A 14,559-nucleotide genomic window follows, 5' to 3' on the forward strand; every position below is an offset into this window, starting at 1 on the left:
GTTGTTTGGGGGCTTTTGATCGATTAATTATCGATTTGATTGGGCATATCCCTTTTGATTTATTTGTGTGTGGAAATCAGCAGCAGTGGATATTGATAAATTTCTGTGGGTTGGATGACTGAGTGAATCCCTTCCCACGTACTTCCTAATCCTGGTCATCCACTCTTGGTCTTCCTGGAATCATTCTTTGAAACTTCTCTGGACCCATTCCAATACAAGCACATCTTTTGCTCAGATAATAAGTCGGAAGTACAGGTCGGAATCTGCTCACCATACACCAACAGTGATCTGCCCAATGCGTTATAAAGCTATAGTATCGCATCCTTGCTCTTATATTGCTAACATTGCAGTTGTCATCCTTAATCAACTCCATCTGCAAGCAAACCTTTAGGGCCTCTTGCTCAAGGACTCACAAGCACTTATGCACCTCTAATTTTTTCAAGTTTCTCCCATTTATTTTTCTACGCCCAATTACTTCTACCAAATGTACATGACTTGCATACAGTGTATTTCAACTGCTACTTTGCTGGCATTCTCCAGACCTATCGAAGTCCTTCTGCAGACTCCCACTTTTCTCTGAACTACCTGTCCCGTACCTATCTTTGTATCAACTGCAATGTTCGTCACCAAGGTATCAATTCCATCATCCGTATCATTCAGATTTAACATGAAACGATGCGGTCTCAATACTGACCCCTGCAGAACAGCATTAGTTACCGACAGCAAAACAGAATTGCCCACATTATTCTGACTCTTTCTCCCTTGTAAGTACAAGTTTCTTTCCTGTAATTCCATGAGCTGTGATCCTGTTCAGCAGCCTCACGTGCAGCACCTTAGAAACATAGAAAACCTGCAGCACGTTACAGGCCCTTTGGCTCACAAAGCGATGCCGAACATGTCCTTGCTCTAGAAATGCCAAGGGTTACCTACAGTTCTCTATTTTTCTCAGCTCCGTGTACCTATCCAGGAGTCTCTTAAAAGACCCTATCGTGTCCGCCTTCACCACCATTGCTGGCAGCCCATTCCAAGCACTCACCACTCTCTGTGTCAAAAACTTACCCCTGACATCTCCTTTGTACCTACTTCCAAGCATCTTCAAACTATGCCCTCTCGTGCTAGCAATTTCAGCCCTGGGAAAAAGCCTCGAACTATCCACACGATCAATGTCTCTCATTTTCTTGTACACCGCTATCAGGTCACCTCTCATCCTCCATCACTCCAAGGAGAAAAGACTGAGTTCACTCAACCTATTCTCAAAAGGCATGCTCCCCTATCCAAACAACATCCTCGTAAATCTCCTCAGCACCCTTTCTATGGCTTCCACATCCTTCCTGTAGTTTGGCGACCAGAACTGAGCACAGTATTCCAAGTGTGGTCTGACCAAAGTCCTGTATAGCTGCAACATTACATCTCGGCTTTTAAACTCAAGCCTGCGGTTGATTAAGGCCAATGCACAGTATGGCTTCTTAACCACAGAGGCAACCTACATAGCAGCTTTGAGTGTCCTATGGACTCCGTCCCCAAGATCCCTCTGTTCCTCCACACTGCCAAGAGGCTTACCATTAATACTATATTCTATCATATTTGACCGAAGAAAATGAACCACATCACACTTCTTTGGGTTGAACTCCATTTGCCACTTCTCAGCCCAGGTTTGCAGACTATCAATATCCCCCTGCAACCTAACCCAACCTTTGTGTCATCAGCAAATTTACTAACCCATACCTCCACTTCCTCATCCAGGTCATTTATAAAAGTCACGAAGGGTAGGGGTCCCAGAACCGATCCCTAAGGCAGCCCACTGGTCACCGACCTCCATGCAGAATATGGCCAGTCTACAACCACTCTTTGTCTTCTGTGAGCAAGCCAGTTCTGGATGCACAAAGCAATGTGCCCTTGGATCCCATGCCTCCTTACTTTCTCAATAAGCCTTGCATGGGGTACCTTGTTGAAGATCATCTGAAAATCCAAGCAAACAACATACACTACCTCTGCTTTATCTATCTTGCCTGTTATTTCCGCAAAGTATTCCAAGAGATTTGTCAGTCAAGATTTCCTCGAAAGAATCCGGCTGACTTTGGCCTACTTCATCATATTTCCCCAATTACAGTACCCAAAAAAACACACTCTTAGTACACTCTAACATCTTCCTGACCACTACGGTCAGACTAACTGTCCAATAATTTCCTTTCTTGTGCCCCCTCTCTTCTTAAAGAGTGGAGTGACATTTGCAAATTTCTGGTCCACCAGAACCGTTCCAAAATCTAGTGATTTCTGATAGATCATTACTCATCACTTGAAGAGAAAACTAAGGGGGGAACTTCTTCATTCAGAGGCGGGGAGAGTGTGCACCGAGCTGCCAGAGCAAGTGGCAGGGACGATTGTCATCTTTAAGAGAAGTTTGCTTAGGTCACTGGATGAGAAGCATATGGAGGGCTATGGTCCAGGTGGAAGTTGTTGGAACTCGGAAGATTAATGCTTTAGCACGGACTAGACTGGCCGAATGGCATTTTCCTGTGTTGTAGTGTTTTATGACTCTAATGCCTTCACAATCTCTTCAGTTACCTCTTTCTGAATTCTGCGGTGTCTTATCTACCTTCAGGCCTTTCAGCTTCAAAAACACCTTCTCTCCTTGGTAAAAGCATGTATCCTCACTTCTGCCCCAGGTCCTGCTGAATCTTTGGCATTTATGTAATAAATTTAATGACACAACTGTAGTGGGTGACTTCAATCTGCAGGAGGATTGGGAAAGTCAGATTGGCATGAGATCGCAAAAGAGGGGATGTATTGAATGCAAATGAAATGGCTTTGATCATAATATGATTGAATTCCTACTGCAATTTGTGAGGGAGAAGCACAGACAAGATGCATAGTATCTCAATGGAATGAAAGGGAATTTCAGAGGCGTGAGAGAGGTGATTCCCCAGGTGGATTGGAGAAGGATGCTGGTGGAGATGACGCTAGAGCAGAAATTGCTGACGTTTCCGGGAATAGTTCATAATGTACAGGATAGATATGTCCCACAGACATAGTTCTCAAACAGCGGGGCTAGGCTATCGTGGCTGACAAAGGAAGTTAAGGACTGTATAAAAGCATATAAGGTATTAAAAGTGAGTAGTAGGTTGGATAATTGGGTAGCTTTTAACATCCAACAACAGGCAAATTTAAAATAAAAGCTATAAGGGGAAAGGTGAAATATGGCAGCAAACTATACAATAATATAAACCAGTTATAAAAATATACGAAAGGGAGGCGAGAGTTGATATTGGACCACTGGAAAATGATGCTCATGGGGTACAAATGGGGAAGAGATGGTAGATGAACTTGATAGGTACTTTGCATCCGTCTTGTCTGTGGAAGACACCACCAGTGTGCCAGAGATCCGTGAGTGTCAGGGAACAGGAGTGAGTGTCATTGCTATTACAAAGGAAAACGTGCTAGGCAAACTCAGGTTCTTAAAGTGGATAAGTCACCTGGACCAGATGGACTATATCCCAGAGTCCTGAGAGAGGTTGCTGGAGAGATAGCAGATGCATTGGTCATGACACGTCAAGAATCACTTGATCCTGGCATGGACCCGGAGGACAGGAAGATTGCAAATGTCAATCCACTCTTTGAGAAGGGAGGAAGGCAAAGTAAAGCAAATTATAGTCCAGTAGGCCTAACCTCAGTGGCTGGGAAAGCGTGGAGTCATGATAACAGTTGAGGTTTTGGGGTACTAGGAGACTAATGATATAATAAGACAAAGTTAGCATAGGTTCTGTACAGGGAAATCTTGCCTGACAAGTCTGTTGCAGATCTTCGAGGAAGTCATAAGCAGGATGGACAAACGAGAGGCGGTGGATATCATTTACTTGGATTTTTAGAAGGCATCTGATAAGGTGTCACACATGAAACTGCTTAACAGGATAAAAGTCAGAAGTAATACTGGCATGGACAGAGGAATGGCTGACAGCCAAGATGCAGTGAGTGGGAATAAAAGGGGCCTTTTCTGGTTGGCCAGCAGTGACTTGTGGTCTTCAGGGGTCAGTATTCGGTCCGCTACTTCTCACATGGTTTGTCAGTGATCTGGATAATGGAACTGATGGGGTTGTGTGGCTCAGACTGTGGGAAGAGATTCACTACATCATCTCACCTAGTGACTCACCAGTCAGTTCACACTGCAGTGAGGGATTTCACCTGTTCAGTCTGTGGGAAGAGATTCACTCAGTCATCTAACCTACAGAGACACCATCATGTTCACACTGGGGAGAAGCTGTTCACCTGCCCAGACTGTGGGAATGGATTCACTCGATCTTTCAACCTACAGAGTCACCAGCGAGTTCACACTGGGGAGAGGCTGTTCACCTGCTCAGACTGTGGACAGGGATTCACCAAATCATCTCACCTAGTGACTCACCAGTCAGTTCACACAGCAGAGAGGGATTTCACCCGCTCAGATTGTGAGAAGGGATTCACTCAGTCAGCTGATCTGCTGGCATACAAGTGAGTTCCACTGGGGAGAGGCCTTCGACCTGTGAATGTGGGAAGGCATTCACACGATCATCTCATCTATTAAAACACCAGCGAGTTCACACCACTTAGAGGCCGATCGTCTGCTCAGACTTTGGGAAGAGATTCTCTCAACCGTCTCCACCAAGGCTGCATCATTGTGTTCCACTGGAGAGAGGCCGTTCACCTGCTGTGAATATGGGAAGGGATTCACTCAGTAATCTAACCTTGTAACACACGACCGGGTTCACATTGGGGAGAAAGTTTCAATAAGCTGTAGGCTGGATATTTGCCCATACCCGTTGCTCAATGCAATTTCGAGAGTGACTGGGGGAGTCTAGTACAAGAGGGCATGACTTAAGGTTTACAGGGCGCCCATTCAGAACAGAGATGCGAAGAATTTTTTTTAGTCAGAGAGTGGTGAATCTGTGGCATTTGTTGCCACGGGTAGCAGTGGAGGCCAAGTCATTGGGTGTGTTTAAGGCAGAGATTGATAGGTATCTGAGTAGTCAGGGCATCAAAGGTGGGGGAATTGGACTAAAGGGCAGATTGGATCAGCTCATGATGAAATGGTGGAGCAGACTCGATGGGCCGAATGGCCGATTCTGCTCCTGTGTCTTATGGTCTTATGTGATTTTTTTTCTCATTTGTGTTATTCCTCTTCCTCCTTCTGTCCAAAGTCGTGTTAATCTCAGTGGGTTTGAGTGTAAATATTCTTTTCTAAACTTGTTATTTCAGTTCTTACTTATCTTTGTAAATTTTACTGATTGAAATGGGACTAAGATATTTTCATTAAAAAAAGTCACTGTCGGTATTGATGGAAGTGTTTATTGCCTTTGTTGTATTTGTTAACTATTGAGCTCTGTTCGGCAGTTTTTTAAAGGAAATAAATTTTGTCGACGATTTTCCCAATATTGCACTACTTTCTGTTGTTTTTGCTTGTTGATTTTTCAGATACGTGGTTATCACGAGTCCCGGTGAAGGGTCATGGTCGGAAATGTTGATTCCCATCCATAGATGCTGCCTGACCTGCTGAGCTTCTCCAGCACTTTGTGCGAATTTCTCTCGATTTCTTGCATCTGCAGGTCTTCCTGGTTCCCAGATATTTATATGTTTATTGACAATAACAAGCCGGCCGTGGGGTTGTGTGGTTCTGTTAGTAAAATATTAAATAAAATCATTAGATAACAGGTGGCATAGGGTTGGGCAGTGTAGAATCTGTGGGTAGAATTAAGGAACAGCAAATGTACAAAAAGACCCTGATGGGAATTGTATAGTGACCCCAAAACAGTAGTAAGTATGTGGTCCACAAATTTCAATGAGAGATAGAAAATGAGTGCCAAAAGGGCAATGTTACAATAGTCATGGGGGATTGTCATGCAGGTGATTAGGAAAATCAGGATGGTGTTGGTCTCAAGAGGAGGAATTCCTAGAATGGCGACAAGATGCTTTTTAGAGCAGCTCGTGGTTGAGCCCAGTTGGGGATCAGCTATTCTGGATTGGGTGTTGTAATGAACCGGAATTAATTAGGTCACTTGAGACCAAAGAATCCTTCGGGACAACTGATCTTAATGTGATCAAATTCACCTCGACATTAGAGAAGGAGAAACTAAAGTCAGATATGAATAAAAAGAGAATTAGAGAGGCTTGAGAGAAAGATTGGTCAAAATTGATTTGGAAAGAACACGGGCAGGGATGAAAACAGAGCAGCAATGGCTGGAATTTCTGGAAGCAATCTGGAAGTGACGGGATATACACATCACAAAGAGGAAGTAGTATTCTAAAGGTAAGGTGACAAAACCGTAGCTGCTAAGAGAAACCAAAGACAACATAAAGACCAAAGAGGGCACAGAACAAAAATTACTAGGCAGTTAGAGAATTGGGAAGTTTTAAAAATGAAAAGAATGCAACTAAAATCATTAAGAAGGAAACGATGGAATACATAGATGAGCTAGTCAGTAATATTAAAGAGGATACCATTTTTAATTTCAGGTACATATAATGTAAAAGAGAGACAGAAATGGATATCAAACCACTGGAGAATGATGCTGGAGAGGGAATAATGGGGTGAGGGTGAAAGGTGATGGCTGATGAACTGAATAAGTATTGTACTCACTCTTATCTGTGGAAGGCACTAGCAGGAATATGGAAGTCCCAAATGTCAGTGGTCAGAATGTGTAAAGTTACGTTACTCGGGATTAAGTAGAAGGAAAGGCGATGGGCTGTGATTTTTTTACTGGAAGGAGAAATTGATATTCATGCCTTCAGGTTGGAGCTGTGCAGGTGGAATATGATGTGTTTCTCTTCAACCCTGAGGCTGTCAAGAGGAGCAACTCCAGCCATTGCTATTCTGCCATCATCCCTGCCAGTGTCCCCTTCCAATCAACTTTGGTAAGCTCTTCTCCGGTGCCTCCGTAGTTCCCCTCACTCCACTAATAATGATGCATCTTGTTTTACCTTTCCCCTCTCAAAGTGAAGGGTGAATTCAGTCATGTTATTATCAATGTATCCACATGCTCCCTTTACCAAAAGCTCCCCAATCGAATCTGGTTCATTCCCAAATTAACTTTTCCCTAGTGGGCACAATTGCAAAGGGAAGGTAGGTCACATGCGTAACTTTCAATTTAGCGGGCGATTTCCTCTGACGTATTGGGAAATCGTGTGTGAGGTTAGTTACAGCAATGGCTTGCCATTGTTGTATTTGCCTTCTGCCGGGTGAGATTTTTTTATTAAGAGATCACCAGCTCTTAACCCAGCACAGATGGAGAGCATACAAGGGTGCCGGCTGGATTCAAACTCAGGACCTCCCGCCACTGATGCCACTACGCCACCAGCCGGCTGCATAATTCCAAGCTGTTCTAAAAGGCATCTCATTGGTATTTTCCAAATTCCCTCTCCTGAGATCAAGCACCGATCTTATTTTCACAATCTACCTTCACCCATCCCACTCATGGACTATTTGTCTCACTCCCATCGGGGGTAGATACGCAGCGTCCTCACCAGGACTACCAGCCTCTGGGACAGCTACTTTTCCCAAGCAGTAAAGCTGATAAATATCTCTACCCTCTAACCCACCCTTCCACAACACCAAACACCTCTATCATTTCCTGTCTGCCATCTTATATGCAGGCATCCTATGCCGAGCGTCACTTTATGAACATACAATCAATCCGTGCACTGTATATAAGTTGTGGATATATGTTGTTACCGTTGTGTTTCTGTGTTGCATTGGAACCGGAGTAATAATTATTTCGACCTCATTTACACGTGTCTGCTGGAAATGGAATTAAACAACCCTGAATCTTGAATAAACATTTCAGCAGGCTGCAGCGTCACATTTCTGTCTCTCAGCGTTATTGCGCCAGAGCGCCACCTGGTGACAATGGAGTCCACAAATCAGGGGGTCCTGGTATTGTGGTAAATCACCACGATAAGAATGGGTGTAGGGGCTGGACGCCAACTGCACGTGGATGAAGTGCCAGAGATGCCCCTAACCTCTCTCCTCACCACTAGTCAGGGTCCTAAACAGTCCTTCCATATGAGGCAACTTTTCAACATCGTGCTTGTTGGGGTCATCTACTGTTTCCAGTTTTGCAGGTGTGGCGTCCTCGACATTAGAGAGACCCGATGTAGTCTCTGCATTCTGCACTCTGTCCCGATGAGATTCTGCAGATGTTGGAGATGCAGAGTAACATACACAAAATGTTGGAGGAAGTCAGGAGGTCTGGTAGCTTCTATAGAGGGGGTAAAGCCAAAGAGAGATTTCCTGCCGAGACCCTTCATCGGGACTGGAAGTGGAGAGAAGCCGGAATAAGATGGTGTGGGGATTGGAAAGAGTCGAAGCTGGTAGATGATAGGTGAAGCCAGATAAGAGTGAAGGTGAGTGGGTGGGGGAGGTGGGAGATGAAGTGAGACGCTGTGAGGTGGTAGGTGGAAAATGCAAAGGACTGAAAAGGAGGAATCTGATAGGAGAGGAGAGCAGACAATGGGAAAGTAAAGGGAAACCAGAGGGAGACGATCCTCAGTGGAGAAGAGAGAAGTGAAGAGACAGAATGGAAGAGACTGGCGTGTGGGTTGATGAAATGAAAACGTGGAGATAGAAGTTAAAGATATCGATGTTCATACCATTGAGGTGTAAACTACCCGGATGTAATATGAGTTGTTGCTCCTCCAACCTGAGAGTGCACTCATCGTGTTAGTTAAACAATGAAACGGAAGGGAGAGTGGATTAATAGTTTTCCCCTGGGATCCCTATTAACTCAATCCTCTCTCACCTTAAACCAGTCCTCTCTGGTTGTTGATTCCACAAAAATGGGGTAAAAGAAAAAAATAAACATAGAAAACCTACAGCATAATACAGGCCCTTCGGCCCACAAAATTGTGCTGAGCATGTCCCTGAATTAGAATTTACGAGGGTTACCCATAGCCCTCTATTTTTCTAAGCTCCATGTACCTATCCAGTAGTCTCGTAAAAGACCCTATCGTATCCGCCAGCAGCCTGCAGCACATTCCACACACTCACAACTCTGAGTAAAAAACTTACCCAGGACATCTCCTCTGTACCTGCTCCCAAGCACATTAAACCAGTGCCCTCTGTGGCAGCCATTTTAGCCCTGAGGAAAAGCCGCCGACTATCTACACGATCAATGCCTCTCATCATCATCATTTTGCTGATATATAACATTGAGGAAGTGGGATACAAGGCGGACTGAGGATGACCCAGATGGTTGATGTATATCACTGAAGCGGGGTTGGGGGGTGTGAGGAGACTGGACAGAGGTTGAACAAGATGAGCAGATGGAACCAGGTGGGAGAAGGGATCAAGGACGATCTCTGATGGTCCTCCAGCAACACATAGGTACTGAATGAATAGTACATACTATTGTACAAAAGATTCTAAAATGACAGAATTAGCAAAAATAACAAGAACTTTGCCAGATATACTTTGACCCTCAGCAAAATTTTATCAACACACCATAGGAAGTTTCCCATCCGGACACTTCACGCTTTGCATGGTAACTGCTCCGCCCGTGACTGTGAGGAACAGCAGAGACCTTTGGATCCAGATCAGCACATCACAGAAACCATTCTCCCCCCTAGACTTCCCAGTCCCTCGGTAAAGCAGGCAGTGAAATCAAAGATCCCCACAACCTGGGACGTTCTCCTTTATCACCCACCCCAGTCCGGGAGAAGACAGAACAGCCATAAAGCTCCAGGACAAATGTGAGGAGCCTCAGGAAGCGAGGCGAGTTCGGGGGAAGTTAACGGGACTCAGTGGCCGACATCAGATTCCCCAACAGAACATGGAGGATGCGTGACCGCCCATCTGGAGATTGTGAACATGCACAAAGAGATCGTTACATCTGCGGTTAAATGGGAGGGGCAAATGGGATCACGTGACCGGTGGGGGTCTAACACCCCAGGCATAGTCTCCAGCTTCCCAGCACTCTGTGGAAATAAACAGACGCCCCTCACACCTCCTCTCACCTTAAATGTATTAGACATTTCAACCCCCAGGAAAAGTATATCGTCTGTCCACTCTATTCCTCTCGTAATCTTATAAACGTCCATCCAGTCTCACCCCAGCCTGCGCCGCTCTGGAGAAAACAACACAAGTTTGTCCAGCCTCTTGTTATAGCTCATGCCCTCTAATCCAGGCAGTGTCCTGGTAAACCTCTTCTGCGCCCTCTCCAAAGCCCCGACATCCTTCCGAGAATGGGGGCGACCAGAACTGTATGAAACACTCCAGATGTGGTCTAACCAGTTTTACAAAGCTGCAACAGAACTTCATGACTTTTGAACTCAATGCTTCAACTAATAAAGACAACCGTGCCATTTGCCTTCTTATCGATCCGATAAATCTGTGCAGTCTCTTTCAGGGAGAGATGACCACTGTTCAGGGTTTTGCATTTAACACTGTACTGTCTCATACATTCAGGGGTGCAGTGCTACCAGAGCTCACCGGAGAGCTGCTCCGACACCTCTGTAAAAAAGTCAAAATAAACAAGCACGGAATTTAACAACCCTGGATATTAAATAGAGGGAATTTTACGGAAGCGGGGGTGTTGGCTGGTGGGGAAAAATACCACTATTAACATTAGGATATTTGATCGCTTTTGGTGAAATCCTGGAGCTGTGACTGTTTTTAATTTAGGTATTTGTGAAATTCCTTCTCGCTCGATCCGTTGTCCTAGGAAGCTGGGAAATACCTGCACAGAAGTGCAAGCATTTTTCTGCTCTTTCCAATGGTTACCATTGGATTTCAGGACGGAGCTATATTAAGCAAGGAATGAACATCGAAACCTAAGTTTTAAATTCAAAAACAATGAAAGAAAAATTCACTGCTCGCTTATCTTCGTCCTGATTTTGATCAAATACACAAGCTAATCATCCAAAATCCTCTTCAACACCTGGATAAATTTAGTTTTGTTTTACAAGCCAAATGGGAAAAAAGACATTTCTAGGCTTTAAGCTAATTTTATGTCATTTCAACTATCATTAATAGCAGATCAACCCCTTAGCCTCGCTCCACTAACTGTAGCTGGTGTTGATAGGAAAAAGAGTAATTTAGTGAGGCAATGAATGAGACAAAACACATTTCCAAACCTCCCAAATGGTTGCTCTCCTCCCCTGTTAACATTTATCACTTCCAAAATACCAAATTTTCTATTCGTATAAATGCGATAATAATTTATGTAAAGATTCAAGCTTCTTTAACTTTTTATATATTTAAAGACTAAACAGGATCTGTTAAGGTTTAACCATGTAACACTCAATGTGTGACGATATTGTGAGTATCAACACTCACAGGTACACTTCCCGTCCAACCATTTCTTCGAGAGAAACTGTACGAGGCAGAGTTGCCAACTTACCACTTTTGAGACTAATATTTACCAATATTTGTGGCTTTAGCAATAGTTCATCAGAGGTTCTTTTTTCATACTTGATTACTTGGTTCCAATTTAGGTGGCTAAAAGTGTAAAAAAATGAATTGCTTTATTTCTGTTATTTTTATACCTCTGAGGAACACTGCTAAGCGCTGCGGGCCCTGCCGTCTGCTCTGACTCAGTCGTATTAGTGAGGCTACATCTGTGGTGGTCCGTGGATTACTCGCTAATCCTAAAGTAAATTTTTCTCACTAACAACCCTTTGGCTTCTAAGCAAACAAAGTTATTTTACTTGCTTGATAATTATATTCTATGATAATCAGTTAAGTACAACCGTGCAATACTTTGTCATATTATTAAGTATTATATGCTTAATTGTACCAGTTATACACTGAAATGTAGTGATAGGCTGTAATCTTGTTAATGTCTTAACTATCACTATATTTCTGTGGAGCCCTGGAATTCATATATTTCTTTCATCTTGGTTTACTGCTTGACATTATAGGAAACCCTATATCTGTTACACCCAATTTGTGTACCTGCCCATTACACGAATGGGGCAAGGCAGTTGCCCAGTACATGAAATGAGCAGGTACACAAATTGGGTGTCACAAACTTGAGGTGATTGATAAGTTCGTGGCCCAAGGTGGAAGGAGTCAATTTTACAAAACCCAGCAATTTTCAATTATGTGAAACAGAAATACCACAGACGTTATTAACTTCAAACTTTCTGCATAATCATTCAACGAGTTGAACTACACGTGCAGGTACCGAGAGTTGTATAACTTCAGGCCTTCTAACTTAGGCCACGAACTTATCAATCAGTGGCTAAAAAATTGCCACTGCACCCCTGCTCCAGCCGTCCGGTAGAGCTCGGACCCGGCCCTTTCCCAATGCAACCGGCCCACATTTACACAACACCGGGATCATTCCCAACTCACCCCTGCTCGGATTGGAGAACCGCCAAAAAGCGGCAGTCCGCACCGCGCATGCGTTCAGCAGGTGTTCCTCCGCAGCGCCACCGGTGGCCGGAGGTCTGCTAATCGTTGCCTACGGCCGGAGATCCGCACAGCGCCTCCAGTGGCCGGAGGCTAGAAGGACAACGGAGAGGTAAATCACAAACACGACAAAGTCTGCAGATCCTGGAAATCCAAAGCAACACAAACAAAATGCTGGCCGAACACAGCAGGCCGAGTAGCAACGGGAATGGAAATCAGAATGAAAACGTTTGGACACTGGGAAGTCCCGCTCGGAGCGGATAGTTCAAAGCTTAATTTATTATCAAAGCAGGTGTCCAGAAACAACTCTGAGTTTTTTTTCTTCTCCAGAGAACCACGAAACAAGGAAAGAGCATGAAAGTCGTTCACAGAGAAAAAACAAACTTCCACCCCAACCCCCGGATCAAGAAGTACGGGATCCCAATCATCAAACCCCAAAAACCGCACCTCCCGCACAAAAGAGAACAATAATATCGACCCCCGATAAAAACACTACCCCGCACAACTGCGGAGGAGCCGGTGTCACCAGTGTAGAGGCGGCCGCATCGGGAGCAGCGGACACAAGAGGCGACCCCGGAAGATTCACAAGTGAAGTGTCGCCTCACCTGGAAGGATGTTTGGACAACGGAGAGAGATCGACCGTCCGGCCCTTTCACTGTGACACCCCGAACTCCACATCAAATACGTCCAAACGAATCTGGGTGAACTTTAATGACCAATAAATATAATTCCTCTCAGCGATCAGCTGTCTGAATGATCCCCTGACTCTGAGAGGAAGGGGTATCTATGGTCCACACTGTCAGGGTGTTGAGTTTACCAGGAGACAAAGACTGCAGGGACGAGAGGTTTTCTGATGACTAATACACTGTGTGTGGACCCCGCTGGCAATTCTGGTGTTGTGACCCGAATCGAGACGAACACCACGCTGCCCACTCCACCAACAACACGGCACAGCCGGACACATAACAGGGGACTTTACATCCCACAACACTGGATTCAGTGATGAAACCCGTGATTAATGTTGTTGTCCCACTGAAAACTCCATTAAGGTGCTTTTAAATGCCCGCGCTCCCCCACAGGTGACGTCACACAGCCCCCCCCACGTGCCTGACGTCACATCTGGGCTCCCCACACCGGGATCTGTCCTCACGTGCGCGGTGTCTTACGTCGCCCACGCGCTGCTATGCTCGACACAGTGAAATAGTGACAGGGTTGGGAGGTGAATGGTTGGGGCAACACGGGGCTGCAGAAGATGGAAATTAATTCCATAGAGGATGAACGAAGAGGTTAGAGAGTATTTGTTATAGAGAGTGCAATGAAGATTCACCTGACTGATCCCTGGGGTGGTGGGGTCATCATATGAAGAAAGATCAAATGTGACAACCCTTTCATTTAGAGAATCGAGGACTGAGAGGTGAACATATTGAAATGCACAACATCATTACCGGCTGAACCAGGGATCCCAGTCTCTGAAACAGGGATGGACTATCTGGGACTGAGATGAGGGGAAATGTCTCCACTCCGAGGGTGGTGAATGGAAAGAAACATGTGGATAAGAGCAGCCGCCATCTTGTTGATGGTTACAGGAGCCGAATGGCCACCTCCTGCTGTTTCTCCCTTGATGTTTCAGTGTTCCTGTCCACTGAGTCCGGAGGAATGTGAACAGAAATTAGTGTTTATAAACACAGAACTGATTTAAATGAAACGTGAACATTTCCTGTTTGGGTCTGAATTATGTTTTGGACCTGGATGGGAATTGAGCCGGTGACTCTGTGACCTGGAGGTGGAGGGAAAGGGATCGGGGAAGATATGGTGTGGAAAAATAATCATGTATCTGGGGTAAATATGGAATAATGTGGGGAATGCGGTGGATGGGTCGGGCAGTGTGTGAAGGGTGGGAAACGGAGTCAACGGTTCAGGTGGGAGACCCTCCACCCGTCACATGATCCCGTTTCCTGTTCATGTTTTTCTGCAGATCTGCCGCATCTGCGGGTCACTGCTCTACGTGTACGTGTAGCTTCATCTTTCCCCGTTCAGACAAGGCAGTGAGATCCAGGTCTGTCACGTCCTCTCGTTGTGGGTGGACAATGTTTCTTTTCTGCAATATTTTCTGCATGTTTCATTCCACTGTTTTGAGGTGCTAAAGTGCAGCCGATATTTCTGGGTGTCTGACCCGTTTTTGT

General features: G+C 45.0%; 1 long non-coding RNA gene across 1 annotated transcript; it reads right to left on the bottom strand.

The window, feature by feature from the left end:
* Nucleotides 1–5,536: 5,536 nt before the first annotated feature.
* LOC140723106 (uncharacterized) lies at nt 5,537–12,464 on the bottom strand. Its single transcript, XR_012097808.1, has 3 exons — nt 12,320–12,464; nt 9,979–10,088; nt 5,537–5,582 (listed from the first exon to the last, which is right to left on the bottom strand). It is a non-coding gene; the product is annotated as an uncharacterized lncRNA (long non-coding RNA).
* Nucleotides 12,465–14,559: the final 2,095 nt, after the last annotated feature.

This window comes from Hemitrygon akajei, unplaced genomic scaffold (assembly GCF_048418815.1).
Source record: "Hemitrygon akajei unplaced genomic scaffold, sHemAka1.3 Scf000100, whole genome shotgun sequence".
Taxonomy (NCBI): domain Eukaryota; kingdom Metazoa; phylum Chordata; class Chondrichthyes; order Myliobatiformes; family Dasyatidae; genus Hemitrygon; species Hemitrygon akajei.